Here is a 20,232-nt window from a genome sequence, read left to right on the forward strand (position 1 = left end):
TTGAGTTGAGTGAGTACGTTTTCAATTTCTTCCGTTTTTACAATGGCGTATAAGTCACATACATATCTACTTTGTAAGTAGGCGTGGTTTGCTAGTAGTCTCGAATTTTGTTAGCACACTTAAACACTTTAAATGAAAATCGGTTCGGATGTATACATTTAGATAAGATTAAATAACTTATAACGAAAAAACTAGTAAACTATTGCTAGCCTTCTTGCTATACAAGGAAATATTTTTGGGACACCGGTGTCGCGTATGCGTGAAAGGGTTAAAATACGGTCGTATTATACACGTATTTCTTAACCTAAGTGAATGTAATACCACAATTCAGCTGTACAAATATAGAAACGAGCAATTAAGTAAAGCTATATTTGTTATTTTGGTATATCAAAAGCTATTTGTTTAACTGATTTAGAATTTGTATTGCGCTTGACGCATTAACCATTTCGGCAGGCACACGGTAAAAACTTTGAGCCTAAATCTGAAACATTTTGGACATATGATCAAACTAAATTTTGTTTAAATATAGATTATAACGGTCGTCCTGAAAGTAAGTGCATAGAACTGGGTTTTAATTTGAAACTTAAAACACTTAAAATTATAAAAAAAAAATTGTGACCGATTCATTGAAACCCTTTCAGTCAGTAACTAGTGATACACATTGCTGGTTCGGGACTAGACCTAAATTGCCAAACAAGTAAAAATTCGTTACTAACAAGATTTTACCCAGTTGTCCAAAAAACGCTACGTTTACACATTAATCTTTAGAGTATTGAATTTTACATTGAACGTTAAATTTTCTAAAACAAATCTCCATCTGTACCCCTTACGCATAAGTGGATATTGAATTAGTTATACGCCCCAATATGTAATTTTATTACATATTTATATTTATCTTGTTACATGTTTGCTATTAAATTTAAGTACTTAAACTATTTTCATGAGTGTTCTCATGATTCATACTAAGCACTCATAAAAATGTGTGCGGTATACCTCTCTGGCAACCCCAACAATGCGTTGACAGATGTACGTATATATGTATATACCTGCTTTGTTGACATTTTTTTATACTCAGTTGAGCAGAGCTCACAGAGTATATTAACTTTGATTGGATAACGGTTGGTTGTACAGGTATAAAAAATCGAGATAGATATAGACTTCCATATATCAAAATCATCAATATCGAAAAAAAATTTGATGGAGCCATGTCCGTCCGTCCGTCCGTCCGTCTGTCCGTTAACATGAAATTTGGTATGTTAATTCCTGGCCACTCATCTCAGATCACTATTTAAAATGAACGATATCGGACTATAACCACGCCCACTTTTTCGATATCGAAAATTTCGAAAAACCGAAAAAATGCCATAATTCATTGCCAAAGGCGGTTAAAGCGATGAAACATGGTAGATGGGTTGACGTTATGACGCAGAATAGAAAGTTAGTAAGATTTTGGACAATGGGCGTGGCACCGCCCACTTTTCATGGCAAAGTTGAGTGAATGACGATCCAGCAACTGAAGGAGGAGTTGGAACCCCGTGGATTGCCTACTACTGGCTATAAATCCGAGTTACAAAGACGAATAAGGTAGCTATGGTATTTGAGGGAATCAATGTTGATGACTGTCTTTCATTCTTATAGCGACAGCAACAAAAATGGAAGAAAACAAGTAAGGAAGGCTAAGTTCGGGTGTAACCGAACATTACATACTCAGTTGAGAGATATGGAGACAAAATAAGGGAAAACCACCATGTAGGAAAATGAACCTAGGGTAACCCTGGAATGTGTATGTATGACAGAGGTACCAAATGGAAGGTATTAAAGAGTATTTTATGAGGGAGTGGGCCCTAGTTCTATAGGTGGACGCCATTTCGGGATATAGCCATAAAGGTGGACCAGGGCTGACTCCAGAATTTGTTTGTGCGATATGGGTATCAAATGAAGGGTGTTAATGAGTATTTTAAAAGGCCGTGGGCCTTAGTTCTATAGTTGGACGCCTGTGCGAGATATCGCCATAAAGGTGGGCCAGGGGTGACTATAGAATGCGTTTGTACAATATGGGTATCAAATGAAAGGTGTTAATGAGTATTTTAAAAGAGAGTGGGCCTTAGTTCTTTAGGTGGACGGCTTTTCGATATATCGCCAAAAGGGTGGGCCAGGGGTGACTCTAGAATGCGTTTGTACAATATTCGTATCAAACGAAAGGAGTTAATGAGTATTTTAAAAGGGGGTGGGCCTTAGTTCTATGGGTGAACGCCTTTTCGAGATATCGCAATAAAGCTGGACCACGGGGGACTCTAGAATTTGTTTGTACGATATGGGTATCAAATGAAAGGTGTTAATGAGTTTTTTTAAAGGGAGTGGGCCTTAGTGCAATAGATGGACGCCTTTTCGGGATATGGTTATAAAGGCGGACCAGGGTTGACTCTAGAATGCGTTTGTACAATATGAGTATCAAATGAAAGGTGCTAATGAGTACTTTAAAAGGGCGTGGGCCTTAGTTCTTTCGGTGGACGCCTTTTCGAGATATCGCGATAAAGGTGGACCAGGGGTGACTGTGGAATTTGTTTGTACGATATGGGTATCAAATAAAAGGTGTTAATGAATATTTTAAAAGGGAGTGGGCCTTAGTTCTATAGGTGGATGCCTTTTCGAGATATGGCCATAAAGGTGGACCAGGAATGACACTAGAATTTGTTTGCGCGATATGGATATCAAATGAAAGGTGTTAATGAGTATTTTAAAAGGGCGTGGGCCTTAGTTCTTTCGGTGGACGCCTTTTCGAGATATCGCCATAAAGGTGGACCAGGGGTGACTCTAGAATATGTTTGTACGATATGGGTATCAAATGAAAGGTATTAATGAAGGTTTTAAAAGGGAGTGGTGGTAGTTGTATATGTAAAAGCGGTTTCGAAATATCGACCAAAATGTGGACCAGGGTGACCCAGACCATCATCATTCCAAGGGCTTTTGATTTCGCCCTGCAGAATTTTTTCATTTTCTTCTACTTAATATGGTGGGTGTCACACCCATTTTACAAAGTTTTTTTCTAAAGTTATATTTTGCGTCAATAAGCCAATCCAATTTACATGTTTCATCCCTTTTTTCGTATTTGGTATAGAATTATGGTATTTTTTTAATTTTTCGTAATTTTCGATATCGGAAAAGTGGGCGTGGGCATAGTCGATTTCGGTCATTTTTTATACCAATACAAAGTGAGTTCAGATAATTACGTGAACTGAGTTTAGTAAAGATATATCGATTTTTGCTCAAGTTATCGTGTTAACGGCCGAGCGGAAGGACAGACGGTCGACTGTGTATAAAAACTGGGCGTGGCTTCGACCGGTTTCGCTCTTTTTAACAGAAAATAGTTATCGTCCTAGGATCTAAGCCCCTACCAAATTTCACAAGGATTGGTAAATGTTTGTTCGACTTATGGCATTAAAATTATCCTAGACAAATTGAATGAAAAAGGGCGGAGCCACGCCCATTTTGAAATTTTCTTTTATTTTTGTATTTTGTTGCACCATATCATTACTGGAATTGAATGTTGACATAATTTACTTATATACTGTAAAGATATAAAATTTTTTTTTTTAAATTTGACTTTAAAAAAAAATTTTTTTAAAGTGGGCGTGGTCTTTCTTCGATTTTCCTAATTTCTATTAAGCATACATATAGTAATAAGAGTAACGTTCCTGCCAAATTTATCATAATATCTTCAACGACTGCCAAATTAAAGCTTGCAAAACTTCTAAATTACCTTCTTTTAAAAGTGGGCGGTGCCACGCCCATTGTCCAAAATTTTACTAATTTTCCATTCTGCGTCATAAGTTGGACACACCTACCAAGTTTCATCGCTTTAGCCGCCTTGGGTAATGAATTATCGGACTTTTTCGATATAGTCCGATATCGTTCATTTTAAATAGCGATCTGAGATGAGTGCCCAGGAACCTACATACCAAATTTCATCAAGATACCTCAAAATTTACTCAAGTTATCGTGTTAACGGACGGACGGACCGACATGGCTCAATCAAATTTTTTTTTCGATACTGATCATTTTGATATATGGAAGTCTATATCTATCTCGATTCCTTTATACCTGTACAACCAACCGTTATCCAATCAAAGTTAATATACATTGTGAGCTCTGCTCAACTGAGTATAAAAACGAAACACCACAGACAGAGACGAGCACAGATTTTAACATGTACATATGTATATGTTTTGAAGTGAGCTGCAGCGTTCATAAAAACATAGTTCTGAAATGGGGCGTTCAGCCGAGTTGGGGTGATTATCCACTAAGGAGTCGATTTTTAACAAAAACCTGCAATTATAAATCCACTGCTTGAATTAAAAATTCTTGAACATCCATACTAGTAACATCTGTAAAAACACCTGGATATAAGTGGCCGGAAGAACCCATAATATGTGATAATACCGCTCATAGTTCTCAATCCACAACCCCTGGTCCTCAAAAATCTTCATAGCACGCATCATATTTACCTCGCGCAACACAAATCATTGTATCTGTTATAGATCTGTGTGCCGCCTTATAGTGACGCGCATATGTGTTCTCTAACAAAGCAGTCAAGACAGTAGATTATAGTATATCCGTAGTCTTCCCATTTTTTGGATTTGTCCAACATGATCCACTAATTCGCATATCTCTGCTCGTTCTTAATGGAGCTCCGCAAATGGTGTTGTTTTTACTGTACGACTCGGGTTAAACAATCTACGCACTTTCAACGGAGCTATATCCATTTGCGCTGTTCGGGGATTATAACTACATGGATAAAATATAAGCTCAACATCACGAATTTGTCTACGTAAGCGTATATGACGTAAATTCGCTACACCAGCTCAACAGCGAAGTCGTCCACATTTAAATTGTCCACTCAATTCGCAGCTGTAACCACATTCTTCATAATGACCAATGAACCAACGCAATGATTTCTGCCGGTATAGTGAAACTAAATATTGTCAGGAACTTACCGAGTGTTGCCGTAGATTAATCAACCGAAACAAATAGGATTGATTATTTAGTGGTTTAATTAATATTAATAAAATAAAGTTTACATAAAATTACAAGTCAATATTTAATTCCATTCAATTTCATTTTATACCGCACGCTACCGACCAAAGATGACTGACTGACTTCTTCATTAACTCTTTCTGTCATCTGCTCTTCATCTCTATGTGTGCCAATTAGTCACCAGATTGTCAGGATTGCATTTATGTATGTGAAAGCTTGGCCAATTCTGACACTGACATCGTCCCGATGTCACTTTGCTCATCGTCATCGGTGGCACCACGGTTTCATTTTGTCAGTTGCATATACGGAACAGAAACGTTTTTTTTATGTTGCATACTATCGATATCTTCAATCAGGTACCGATCATTGCCCAGTACTTTAGTTACCACGTAAGGACCTCTATAACGTACGTCGAGTTTACGTGATTCACCTGTTGCTTGTAAGTCGTACTCGATTACTACTAGATCGTCAGCCTTATATACGACAGGCTTGCGATGTTTAGCATCGAAACGTTGTTTCCACTTTTCACGTTGTGTCTGAATACATTCAACAGCTTTTCCGCTCTTTTCTGTTATATTGTTCACCTCACATTCTTCAGCTGCTGCTGCTTGAAGTTTATTACGGATGACATCATGCAGCTTAAAATCATAAATCAGTTCGTTTTGTATGTAACCCGTACTCGCGTTTCGTTGGGATCTTACGCTCCATTGCAAATCTCTTAACTGTTCGTCCCTTTGCTTCGCTTGAGACCCTGATGTACGTAGAAAATCTAAAATGATTTTGTTGGCTCTCTCCACCTGCCCATTTGCACGCGGAGTTTTTACGGCATTTTTAATGTGGACCATATCGTTTTGCTTACAAAAACTCTCAAATTGTTTCGACGTGTAGGCACTACATCGGTCACTGATTATACGGCTAACCAAGCCGAAGTAACCCGTAATCTCTCTCAACACTTGCAACACTGGTTGAGTCTTGGTATTTCGTAGAGGTTTTGCCACCATATACTTCGTAAACGCGTCACTTATGACGACTACATACGTATTTCCCTTTTTGCTTGGTATAAATTGCCCAAGATGGTCTATATGGAGCATGCTAAAAGGTATCGGCTCTAGCTCACTCATGTGTAGCTCCCCCTCTGGCTTACCACCCTTGCCCTTGTTATAGCAGCAATCAATACATGCCGCAATGTAACTTTGCACGTACTTTCTAGCTTTAGGAAACCAAAAGTGTTCATAAATACGTTGCAGAGTTTTCTCTACGCCAAAATGCCCCATGTCATCATGACAGTACTTCACGATTCTTCATCGCACTGCTTAGGGTACAACGTAGAGTAATTTACAACCGTAAAGCCTATACAACCTATTTTCCTGTATTCGATATTCTTTCTTAATTTGAGTCAATTGCTCTGACTCAGCCTTACCTTGTATAACATTTATCAATTCACGTGTTTTTGCGTCCTGCATCTGCATCGTTAGAAGCCAATCATCAGAGGTTTCGGCTAAAATCATTACTTTGGTTGTGTCAGCAGAATCAACAAATTCGCATCCACCATCGAACTATTTTTGGTATAAGCTGAGTTTTCGAACGAATACTACTGATTGCAGAACAATCTGTCACCACCTTAAAATGTTTGCCAAGAATGTATATTCTAAACCTATCTAGAGCTTCTACCACAGCCAATACTTCTAACTCGTACCCATGGTATCGTGATTCTACCTCCGTACATCGTCGACTGTAATACATAACGGCTTTCCAAGTTTTGCCAACGTCGTTTGATTGACGCTACTGGCGTCAATATGCACCTCATGCATAGCATTAAAATCATATAAAGTCAATGGGGGTTCACTACATAATGCGACAACAAGCGCTTCAAATACTTTATCTTGGTTTCCTCCCCAGCAAAAATTCCTTATTGCTTCTTTTCTTGTAAGGTCAGTCAACGGACGTGCTATAATTGCATAGTCTTTTACGAACTTCCCGAGGAATCCAGCTAAACCCAGAAAACGTCTTATTTCAGTTACAGAATTTGGTTTTTTTAAATATTTTATAGCATTTACCTCACCTGGAGTAAGATGGGGTTGCGCACTCCTAACAGGAATCAGTGAAAGTATAAGTGAACGCATATTGAAAAATTAGAATTTAAAATCTGGCGTGGGCCACATAAAACCAACTCGCTTTACATTAAACTGTCGTAACGGGACAATGTTTAGCACATGGCAACAGGCCATATACTGGAAATTAAGGAAATTCTCGGAATTATAACGGAACAAATTACGGCTTACAATATATAATTTATGCTGAATAAGCAGCTCGTGGCCACCGTGGTGTGATGGTAGCGTGCTCCGCCTACCACACCATATGCCCTGGGTTCACACCCCGGGCAAAGCAACATCAAAATTTTAGAAATAAGGTTTTTCAATTAGAAGAAAATTTGTCTAAGCGGGGTCGCCCCTCGGCAGTGTTTGGCAAGCGCTCCGGGTGTATTTCTGCCATGAAAAGCTCTCAGTGAAAACTCATCTGCCTTGCAGATGCCGTTCGAAGTCGGCATAAAACATGTAGGTCCCGTCCGGCCGATTTGTAGGGAAAATCAATAGGAGCACGACGCAAATTGGAAGAGAAGCTCGGCCTTAGATCTCTTCGGAGGTTATCGCGCCTTACATTTATTTTTTTTTTTTTTAAGTAGCTCGTGTTAAAATCTATGCAATACCCAGTGCATATCTATGTATATTGTTTAGGCCCAATGCCCAACTTTCACTTGATTGAATGAACTTGCAATTTGGATTGCAAAAATTTTAAAATCACTTTTTGTGAACATTTTTTAATAAATTGACAAATTGAATATAACATGGCGTGGTGCCATCGAAATACCGAACTCAATTGAAACTACGAACAATTACAAAAATTGACATCCATTCGCAAGCTGCTACACGTGGTTCTGGTCTCTATGGTATTACCATTGTGTACTAGCTGTGGAAAAATAAATATTAAAAACTTTACTGATTTTGTGACTGGCGTGGAGCCATGAAAAACCTATTGAATTGAAAATACTCTCGGAATATAACCTAGTTTTATGAGGATCTTAAGCATACCTACCACAGAAATTATATCTCAAAAAAAAAAATAATAATAAAGTCGACACACAATCTATGCTTATTATCTTTTTTCTCCACGAGAACTACCGGCGCAGGATACGTGGAATCAGATATGCGAATTACGTCTTTTGCCAATAAATCTTGTATTATTTCGTCCAAGGTTTCGCGAAAGGTAACCGATATGGTTTCATATTAATCGGAGTATCGCTATCAAGCTTTATATTCATTTTTAGCAAGTTGGCTTTTCCAAGAGTATTGAAACGGCCTTCGTATTTTAGCAACACTTTCTTTAGGTTTTCATTTTCAACGGTCGCGTTATCAATTATGTTCACTTTGGATTTCATCCAACAATCCTGTCCATCAATCACGAAAATATTTCCGTTTGTACATAACACATCTCTTCCCACTAGCAAATCATAGTCAAGTTTATTGTCATCGATTATCTATAGATTCGCATCAACACACACATCATCAATTATCATATTACTTTTCATAAGCTCAAAACATTCATATTCTCCTCCTGCTTAGCCTTTCGCCGTATTAGTTAAATGAAAAACAGCAGCGACATCTGCCTATCACATTTCACGTGTGCGAAAATTTCACGACATCTGTTTCTCAAGTCTCTCAATGATTCAGAGCATTCCCGTGAGAATTGAGTGTGAGCCGGAGCTGTAAAACTCACTGAAAGACGGCAAATGTCTTGATTTTCTTTTCTTTCTTGGTTATTGTTATTATTTTTTGACGTTTGTTGTGCATGCTTTTCTCGGGAAACATCTAATTTTGACACTGAGTCTGGTTTGTACGAATATGGGTTAACGGAGCAGTACCCTGCAAAAATCGTGTGACCAAAAACGCACACAAACACACGAATTTTTGACAGGGGTGACGATTTGGAATGAAAAATTCTTCAAATGAAATAGCATGTTGACAAATTTAGCTTTCCCACAATGTATCGTGCTCTCTCGCACCTATTATTTTTATAGGGATAGCAAAATACGTAATTTTTGCGTGCAAAAAAATTCGCCATTTCTAATTCAGCAGACAGCAAAACATTTGGTGGTCGAAAATTTTTTCAATTTTGAGAGTTTTAAATGGAATATCTCCGGAAATATTTAAAATTAACAGGGAGTTCTCCAGATCACATATATATATATATTTTAAAGCTCGCAAACTTATAATTTAAAAGTAATTTGGTGGTAAAGTTTGCAAATTTCTATACAAATTTTATATGTGTATACGTATATATATGTGGCAGCACAGCTTTGTAATGTCACCAATAAAATATATGTATATATATATATATGTGCATGTTGCTACAAAAGCGCGATTGATTTAATAAAAACATTTATAATAAGTGAAAACAATGCAAAAATGAAATGTGAAATATACTAAAATGCAATTTAAGTTTATCGTTGCCAATTTATATAGATATGTATGTGGATTAAGGTTTTGTAAGATGTGTAAATTGTAATTTAAAGTTCTATAGAAATTTGTTAAATTTTCAAATTTTAACAACAAATAACTTTTAAATTATAAGTTTGCGCACTTTAAAATATATATATTTGTGATCGGGAGAACTCCCTCTTTCATTTGATACCAAGTTTTACCCCGAACTCGGGGGTGCTATTCTAAAATTTTCCCAAAGTCTTTAATATACAATGATTTTTGCTGTTTATTTCGACAAAAATTTTTGATTTGATTTTTGTGCTCATCGAAAGAATTCACAATTATATAGCACCATGCCGCGAATAATGATAAAAGGTGGTGTGTGGAGAAACACTGAGGTAAGCATTTGACGCGACTGGTTACTCTTGGCCGTTTATTAACTAAATTGATAACTTTCAGGATGAAATCCTCAAAGTAGCTGTAATGAAATATGGCAAAAACCAGTGGTCACGTATTGTATCACTGCTGCATCGCAAATCTGCCAAGCAATGTAAGGCACGCTGGTACGAATGGCTTGATCCTAACTTAAAGAAGACAGAATGGTCACGCGAGGAGGATGAAAAGTTTTTGCATTTTGCCTAATTAATGCCAACACAATGGCGTACAATTGCGCCGATTATTTCAGAGGGTTAACTGGCACCAATTGTTCACACCAAATTGTTAGGTACAGGATTCGCCACGGGTAGGTGAGGTTGGCAATCACAACCCCTTGAATCATTTTGGTCGGCAGGTATGTCGCGGATATATTCTTGGCACTTGTTATTGATGGCTTTTATGATGCCACCAACACAACCTGGACAGACGCCAATGCTCAGTCAACCACCCAAGCCGTGTCAACCCCCAATACCCGGACACGTCCGGACGTCCTGGTTATAATGTATGCTAATACAACTAATAATTTACAAATTTGCTGATGATTATTTTTGTGTTATTTTCTTTAGCAACCACCTGCACCTGTTACTGGTAAATATCAACAGCCGCAACAGTATGATCAAGCCCAACGCCGTTTCGATCCCGATCAGATGCCAAATCCGATAAGCGTTATCATTGAAAATCAAAATAGCGCTGGTGGTGCTTTTATTACTAATGCTCAGGGTTTATTACCACCATTGGTGACCACAAAATATGTGGAAGAAGATCAGGGTAACTCCTCGCCACGTTACGTTAGGTATCGATAATCGAAATTAATGTTTTGTTTGGCAATTACATTGATCTTTCTTCTTTGCAGGTCGTCTTTGTATTGCATACATGCAACAGCTGATTTATTAAAGACAACAGCTTTGTCCATTACACTTACCGCCTCACCAATGGCACGAACGGTTGAGGGTGAATATGAGCCACCCATTGTAAATTTTGGTGAATTGGGTGTAATTAGATCTAATAGTTGCAAGGCTCAATAGCAACTTGTAGATGCTGGTCGTCGTTTCCAATGTCTAATGTGTAAAGTAACAAGAGATGGTAAAAAAAAATCTTTCACTTTTACTTGTGTTCATTGATCCATATTTTTTCTCAACAGTGCCAATTGCATATTTCCAACATTTGGGCCATACCGGACAGCGTGTCGATAAATATGAACGTCCGGAACTTGTATTGGGTACATGAGTATTTGTGTAATAAATGCTTGGGTACCGATAGCTCTCATGGTAAACCTCAACTCATATCCACATCAATGCCTCGCATTCAATTGGGTTCACGTAGTATGGACAAGCATATTGTTGATTCCAGTGGTAAGGCCACAATTTCAAATGATGGGGCAACCATTATGAAACTATTGGATATTGTGAATCCAGCCGTAAAACTCTAGTAGACATCGCCAAATTTCAAAATGCTGAGGTAAGTTTTTTGTTATATTAGAATGTGTAGAATAAAAATGTTTCTCTTATCAGGTCGGCGATGGCACCACTTCAGTAGTACTTTAAGCAGGTGAAATCTTAAAACAAGTTAAACCATATGCTGAGGAAGGCGTGCATGCACGTATCATCATTAAAGCTATTCGTAAAGCATTATAATTATGCATGACCAAAATATGACATGGCTGTACATGTGGAAGCGCCAATCAAAGGAACAACAAAGTGCTTTATTGGAAAAATGCTCTGCCACAGCAATGTCCTCCAATGTCCAAGAGTATCAGAAAATTGTTAATGCTGAATGGCGTCTCCTGTACAATAAAATAGGTAAGTAAGGCGCCAATGTTGTGTTTTCTAAACTACCAATTGGTGATGTTGGTACACAGTATTTTGCAGATCGTGAAATGTTCTGTTAGTGTACCAGAAGAAGATTTGAAACGTACAATGAAAGCTTGTGGTGGAGCTGTTATGACTACAGCTAATGATATTAATTCAAGTGTTTTGGGTCAATGTGATTACTTTGAAGAACGTCAAGTTGGTGGTGAACATTTCAACATTTTCCAAGGTTTGATAGTGGGTTTGACATTAACTTCATTTTTATAGTTTATAATTATTTAAAGGTTGCGTTAATGCTAGAACATATACATTGATTTTACGTGGCGGTGCCGAACAATTTTTGAAAGAAACTGAGCTTCGTTACATGATGCTATAATGATTGTGCGGCGTACAATTAAACATGATTCTGTTGTTGCTGGTAAGTCAAAATACAAATTGAAAAAAATTTCTAATCTTAAATTGTTAAGTAAAATTATGAAAAGATTGTGTCCCACTCCGGAAGAAAAAACTATAAAATTTGTGTCAGTGAAATGATAATTATTGCTTTTGGTTGTTATTTTGAGGCATCGTCATCGAGTTCCTTCTGATCGTATATGCCGGTTCTTTTGCATTCTTTTACATGCATAAAGTGCCGTTTAAGCCTTCCTTACCCTCTCCTCCACGTTGAGCTTCCATGACAGCTTACTGTCTAGGATCATTCCTAGATATTTTGTGCAAGGTTTCCCCGTAGGGGCGCCTCCTAACTTAGGCCTGGTCCAATTAGGGACCTTGTACCTCTTTGTAAACAAGACCATATGCAACGTCATCTGCGTAGACCGTAAGTTTTTCTGGTCCCTCGTAGAATCCCCTAAGCAGTTGGTTAATGACCAGCGTCCACAGCAGAGGTGATAGCACCCGGAGTGCCCCTGTCCACTAATTTCGTGGCCGCGTACAATCCCCATTGCTATGTAATCTTACTGCAGTTTAACATGCAGTCGATCCATCTGGGTAAGGCTGGATGTACTTTAACGTAATTAAGACCATCAATAATCGCCCATTTAGAAAGCCCCGGCAATGCTTAAGAATACTTCCAGAGCATATTCCTTATATTCCAGGGCTTTTTCTATGCTTGTTACCACCCTATGCAATGCGCTGTCTACTGACTTGCCTTTGGTGTACGCCTGTTGTGTTGTGGAGAGCAGCTTTTCATCCACGTTGGACTTTATGTACACATCTATCAGCCTCTCAAAGGTTTTGAGCAGAAATTATGGGTCTATAATATTTGGGATACACGTGACCGATCTTCCCCGCCTTTGGTAGGAAAGCTACACGAGCAGTTCTCCAAGAGTGCGGTACATGATTCAGTTTATGCACCCATCGAATATTATTTTAAGCCATCCCACGACCGCCCTACTTGAAACTTGTAGCATGGCCGGACATGTACCATCTGAGCCCGGCGATTTCACCACCACTACGAGGTCCTCAGTAGTGTAATTAGGCAGCATATATGAATGCAGCTGTTTCCTTACCATTACTACAGCTCGCACCCGTCCTTCCGTTTGCGCATAGTAAACGCCAAATCCGCGCGCGCTAAGTCCAGAACCCTTTCCTCCCGATGGAAGCCACGGCTCCTGGATCAGCGCGTTAGGAGGAGGGGTTCGCTCGACGCCACTTTACTGTGTTGGAGGTTTATCTGTATGACTCGCAGTACCAATGGGCTGTTTGTCCCCCTCCAGCACCTTCATCGTGACGTCGTCGTCCTCCTCTAGCCCTTTTGGTTTAGAGTGTTCGAAGCCCCCTTCAGCCTCTTGTACCTGTTGTGCCGGGTGTTCCTCTATGCGACTCACAGCACCATCTGGCAGTTGGTCCCCTTCTAACACATTCGGGGTGACGTGGGCTACCTCCACCTGTCTTTTTTCCCTTAGGCTTTTGAGGTCCTTTTCGACGTCCACCGTGTTCGGACTTTAATACCCGCGACTTCTTTTCCTGAGTCGCATATACATTTTGCCTGTACCTAAGGACATTTTTCCAAGCTGCGCGTACAATATATCCTCCGCCTGCTTGTTTATTTGGAAGATGTATAACTAACCTTCGTCCGTAGGCCGAGATACAGTAAGGACCTTCGAATCCTGTGTCGGTATGTTCGGATTCTGATTTTGCAAAAGTCGCAGTGTATCCTCCGACTTCATCACGCATGGTATCCATACCTTAACTTTTATTACCTTGGGGATTTGCGCTTTATCCACCATCTCAAAACGAGCGTTCGTGCCCTGCCTTTGGAGGTTTGGAACCACTTCCTCCAGCCATTGCAAGCTCGCGATGTTGTCGCACGCTATCATCTTCATACCATTATACCATCCCCCGAATCAAAGGTTGGAAGGAGCTTACTTGGTTATTCCCGCATCATCTTAACTTACTTACTTAATTGGCGCTTAACCGTCTTAACGGTTATGGCCGTCCAACAAGGCGCGCCAGTCGCTCCTTCGCTCCGCCAACCGGCGCCAATTGGTCACACCAAGGGAGTTTAAATCGTTTTCCACCTGGTCCTTCCAACGGAGTGGGGGCCGCCCTCTACCTCTGCTTCCATAGGCGGGTTCCGATAGAAACACTTTCTTGGCCGGAGCATCATCTTTCATTCGCATAACATGGCCTAGCCAGCGCAGCCGCTGCGTTTTAATTCGCTGGACTATGTTGATGTCTGCGTATAGCTCGTACAGCTCATCATTAAATCTTCTTCGGTACTCGCCATCGCCAACGCGTAGAGGTCCATAAATCTTTCGAAGAACTTTTCTCTCGAACACTCCCAAAGCCGCTTCATCTGCTGTTGTCATGGTCCATGCTTCTGCCCCATATAGCAGGACGGGTACGAAAAGTGACTTGTAGAGTATGATTTTCGTTCGCCGCTAGAGGACTTTACTTTTCAATTGCCTACCTAGTCCAAAGTAGCATTTATTGGCAAGATTGATTCTTCGCTGGATTTCAGCGCTGATGTTGTTGCTAGTGTTGATGCTGGTTCCCAAATAAACGAAGTCTTTTACTATTTCGAAATTATGGCTGCCAACAGTAGCGTGGTTGCCAAGGCGCATATGCGCTGACTCTTTGCTCGATGACAGCAGGTACTTCGTTTTGTCCTCATTCACCATCAAACCCATCTTTACCGCTTCTTTTTCCAGCTTGGAGTAAGCAGAACTAACAGCGCGGGTGTTTAGGCCGATGATATCAATGTCATCAGCATATGCCAGTAATTGCACGCTTTTATAGTATATTGTTCCAGTGCGGTTAAGTTCTGCAGCTAGTATAATTTTCTCCAGCATCAAATTAAAGAAATCGCACGATAGGGGTCACCCTGTCTGAAACCTCGTTTAGTTTCGAACGGCTCGGAGAGGTCCTTCCCAATTCTGACTGAGCTGATGGTGTTGCTCAACGTCATTTTGCACAGCCGTATAAGTTTTGCGGGGAAACCAAATTCAGACATAGCGGCATATAGGCAGCTCCTTTTCGTGCTGTCGAAGGCGGCTTTAAAGTCGACGAAGAGGTGATGTGTGTCGATTCTCTTTTCACGGGGCTTTTCCAAGATTTGGCGCAATGTGAAAATCTGGTCGATGGTAGATTTACCAGGTCTGAAGCCGCACTGATAAGGTCCAATCAGCCGGTTTACGGTGGGCTTCAATCTTTCGCACAATACACTTGAAAGGACCTTATATGCGATATTAAGAAGGCTGATTCCACGATAGTTTGTGCATTTTGCAGTATCCCCCTTCTTGTAGACTGGGCAAAGAACACTTAGATTCCAACTGTCGGGCATGCTTTCGTCCGTCCATATTTTGCTAAGAAGCTGCTGCATGCGCCTTACCAACTCCTCGCCGCCAAACTTGAATAGCTCCGCAGGCAATCCATCAGCGCCCACGGCCTTGTTGTTTTTCAATCTGGTTATTGCTATTCTAACTTCGTCATAATCGGGCGGGGGGACATATATTCCATCATCATCGATTGCGGGATCGGGTTCTTCATCTCTGCGCGGTGAATTGCTGCCTCCATTTAGGAGAGCAGAGAAGTGTTCCCTCCATAATCTAAGCACTCTCTGGACATCAGTTACAAGGTCGCCGTTTTCATTCCTACAGGAGTTTGCCCCGGTCTTAAAACCTTCCGTCTGTCGCCGTATTTTTTGGTAGAATTTTCGGGCGTTATTCCTGGTGGCTAGCAGCTCAAGCTCCTCGCACTCACGCCTTTCTGCTTCTGCTTTTTTCTTCCTGAAAAGGCGTCTCGCTTCCCTTTTCAACTCACGATAGCGTTCACACACTCCTCTTGTCGCGCTCGCTTTTAACGTAGCCCTGTAGGCAGCGTCTTTTCTTTCGGTTGCAACGCGGCATTCTTCATCATACCAGTTGTTTTTTCGTGGCCGCAGGTAACCAATTTTTTCCTCGGCGGCAGTATGAAGTGCTTTGGAGATATGCTCCCACTGCTCCTGTATTCCTTCAGGATGAGTTGTGCCCTCAGAGAGCAGGTGTGAGAGTCGAGTTGCGAAATCATTGGCAGTCTGTTGTGATTGAAGCTTTTCGACGTCTAGCTTTCCTTGTGTTTTTTGTTCCTTGTTTTTAGCCGCGTTGAGGCGGGTGCGTATTTTGGCTGCAACGAGATAATGGTCCGAATCGATGTTAGGTCCTCGGATCGTTCGCACATCTAAAACACTGGAGGCATGCCGTCCGTCTATCACAACGTGATCGATCTGATTGCGAGTATTTCGATCAGGAGACAGCCATGTAGCTTGATGTATCTTTTTATGCATGAACCTCGTGCTTGATATGACCATGTTTCGAGCACCGGCAAAGTATCAGCCTCAGTCCGTTAGGAGAAGTTTCATTGTGTAGGCTGAACTTTCCGACTGTAGGGCCAAAAACACCTTCTTTGCCCACCCTGGCGTTAAAGTCGCCAAGCACGACTTTTATATCATGACGGGGGCAGCGCTCGTATGTGCGTTCTAATTGTTCATAAAAAGTGTCTTTCACCTCATCGTCTTTCTCCTCTGTCGACGCATGGGCGCAGATGAATGATATATTAAAAAATTTTGCTTTTATTCGAATAGCGGCGAGACGCTCGTCCACAGGCGTGAACGCCAGCACTTGGCGACAAAGTCTGTCTCCCACCACGAATCCGACGCCGAAACTGCGCTTATTCGCATGGCCACTCCAATATATGTCACAATTTTTGATCTTCTTTCTTCCTTGCTTCGTCCAACGCATTTCTTGGATGGCGGTGATGTCAGATTTTGCTTTGACGAGGACATCAACCAGCCGGGCATCTGCACCAATCCCATTCAGGGAGCGGACGTTCCAGGTGCATGCCCTCAATTCATTGTCCTTCAAACGTTTGCCATGGTCGTCATCAATAGAGAGTGTATTTATCCGAGGCTTGTTGTTATATTTCATTGGAGTATGGTTTTACGTGGCAGGTCCCAAGCCCAGCGCACAACCCGCTCAGCGGGGGTGAAAATATTACTTGGCACGTTTATATAGCGAGCCGCTTGCTCCAAGATAGACGCCCGCTTGCAGCCGCACCTAGAGGTGTACAGATGCTGCCGATGAAATCTCCCCCGGCTAGCCCTTAAACCGATTATGTCAGAGTGGCCTAGCCAGGTTGTCGCCTTCTCACATTAGCTCACCGCTAACCGGGTGTTTAGCAGCTACCCAGAGGATACTTGGCCGCAAGCGACCGGCAGTAGTGAGCTGCTTGAACCGCATGCAAAAGAATCGCTCTGGCCATTCCCAGGTGAATGGCGGTCAGAAGCTTTCCCCACTTTCGTGGACTTCTACACACGGCCCCACCCTCCCGCATCATCTTAAGCATTATGCTAATAAGCTCCTTTTCTACAGATCTAGAGATCGGCTAAGACCTCACACCAACGACGATTTTCGTTACAATTGCTAGTGCATGCTCTCCAAGATATAGATCCTGATCGAAAGTCACACCCAAAATTTTAGGGTGTAAGACAGTCGGTAGGGTAATGCCATATGGTCGACATTTGGCGCGGTCATGTTTTAAATAAGGTCACCGATGATTTGGTTGGTGACAATATCAGGTTTCGCGAGGCGACAAAACTGGAGAGATTGGGGAGATAGCTGTTTATTTTATTACAAAGCTCATCGATGTAGGAAACAATAGCATAGGCGTAGAAGCAATAGTGACTCCTGGTGGTAAAGGTAGCTATTGATATGTAGAAGTTAAGCAGAAGTTTGAATATGAGTTTTTTAAGTTATAGCAAAAAAAGCGTTGAGGATTTTTAATATCTTACCAGGTACCTTCGTACATGTTTCTAAGAATGAAGAATAAAACCTATTCAAACTCAATTTTCACCAGGACAAAGCCGCTGAGACTTCGCTATACTTTAACATACAATACGTTACCCCATTTTAGCACAACTATCATTTTTTGATTTTATTAAATTTTATAAAATGTTTCTTCCTTTACAGTTCTATTTCGGTATGGGATGGTAAACATGGCTTTCGCATTTTCTCCATCAATAACTGTGAAAAGGTGGAAGAAATCTATGCATGTAAATCTCACATATTATCTTGGTCGAGCGTTTCTTCAATAGCTCTCTAGTGGTGATGGTGACAGCAGGGAAACCCAACTGTTTACAAATGTTACACTTCAAAAAGAATCAAAATATCTGCCATTGCGTCTACGGCTCAAATACCCACAGTATATGAATGAATCGATTGCACCTAATTGTCTGCCTAACGGATAGTATACATATTCATCAAATCGAAAATATTGCACCAAACGAACTGGGTCTGAATACTGAAACAGTACACATATTCAAAATCGATGAGGAGGCTGTGATGATGGTATAGGGTGAGTTGTTGAATAACATACGAAAACCACTTTAACCCATCTATATATTTGCATTACAGCTAAAGCGTTACAAACAGCAAAAATTGCTGGCGCCAAGCAATTGGAAAAGGCAGTGAAGCTTTCATCACACCGTACGGATGGTGTAAAGTTAGAAACTGCTGTTGTAACAGCTGCCACCGACACAACGGTCATCTCTACTTCGCCGAGTAGCGGCTCGTCCGACTATCTATCGAAGACAGTATAATCATATCTTTTGCCAACACAGGTTAGCGATGTGCATGCACAGGAAATGATTTCAATTGGAAAACAAAAATCAATTAAGAGAGTTGATTTATTATTAAAGTATTTACTTTTCTTTATATCAACAGTATTAATTTAAGTTGCAATATCACGTACATATATAATAAGGGATGTGATACGATTGCTGTCGGAATTAGATTTGAAACCAATCAATACTCCTGCTATGGGTTGTAGAATTGTTGTTTGAATAATTAGATTTACAACAATAATAAGTCTGACTTAATTACAAGTCGTACATTTTTAAGTTCATCAATTATGACAGCAATCGGATTCCACGACACCTTTGAATATTATTGATCTGAAAAAAGAGTAAACCTAATCTGAATTTCTACTAAGCTTTCAGTTGTAGATTATTCAAATAATTGGAGTTTTTTCTAAAGCTTAAAATTATTTTCTACTCGCTTAGAAAAGATTTCAATTGGAAAACAAAAACATTAAGAGAGTTTATGTTATTATTAAAGTACTTACTTTTCTTTATATCAATTGTATTAATTTAAGTTGCAATATCACGTACATATAAAATAAGGGATGTGATACGATTGCTGACGGAATTAGATTTGAAACCAATCAATACTCCTGCTATGGGTTGCAGAATTATTGCTTAGATGATTAGATTTAGAACAATAATAAGTCTGACTCAATTACTAGTCGTACATTTTTAAGTTCATCAATTACGACAGCAATCGGATTCCACGACACCTTTGAATATTCTTGATCTGAAAAAAAGAGTAAATCTAATCTGAATTTCTAATTAGCTTTTAGTTGTAGATTTAAATTGATTCAAATAATTGGAGTTTTTTCTAAAGCTCAAAATTATTTTCTGTTCGCTTGGAAAAGATTTCAATTGGAAAACAAAAACCAATAAGGCGAGTTTGTTTACTATTAAAATAATTACTTTTCTTTATATCAACTGTATTAATTTAAGTTGCAATTTCATGTGCATATATAATAAGGGATGTCGTAATACGATTGCTGTCGCAATTAGATTTGAAACCAATCAATACTCCTGCTAAGGGTTGCAGAATTATTGCTTGAATGATTAGATTTAGAACAATAATAAGTCTGACTCAATTACTAGTCGTACATTTTTAAATTCATCAATTACGACAGCAATCGGATTCTACGACACCTTTGAATATTCATGATCTGAAAAAAGAGTAAACCTAATCTGAATTTCTACTAAGCTTTAAGTTGTAGATTATTCAAATAATTGGAGTTTTTTCTAAAGCTTAATATTATTTTTTTGCTCGCTTAGAAGAGATTGGAAAACAAAAACCAATTAAGCGAGTTTATTTATTATTAAAGTTCTTCTGTTTTATATGAACTGGATTAATATAAGTTCCAAT

At 39.8% G+C, this 20,232-nt stretch overlaps 1 long non-coding RNA gene across 1 annotated transcript; it reads left to right on the forward strand.

Moving 5' to 3' along the window:
* The first annotated feature begins 9,620 nt into the window (after positions 1 to 9,620).
* LOC137233933 (uncharacterized) lies at positions 9,621 to 19,072 on the forward strand. Its single transcript, XR_010947610.1, has 10 exons — positions 9,621 to 9,910; positions 9,972 to 10,449; positions 10,514 to 10,740; positions 10,801 to 11,030; positions 11,089 to 11,405; positions 11,459 to 11,746; positions 11,806 to 11,984; positions 12,040 to 12,173; positions 18,202 to 18,586; positions 18,646 to 19,072. It is a non-coding gene; the product is annotated as an uncharacterized lncRNA (long non-coding RNA).
* The last annotated feature ends 1,160 nt before the right edge of the window (positions 19,073 to 20,232 follow it).

This window comes from Eurosta solidaginis, chromosome 5, assembly GCF_040869045.1.
Source record: "Eurosta solidaginis isolate ZX-2024a chromosome 5, ASM4086904v1, whole genome shotgun sequence".
Classification (NCBI taxonomy): Eukaryota; Metazoa; Arthropoda; class Insecta; order Diptera; family Tephritidae; genus Eurosta; species Eurosta solidaginis.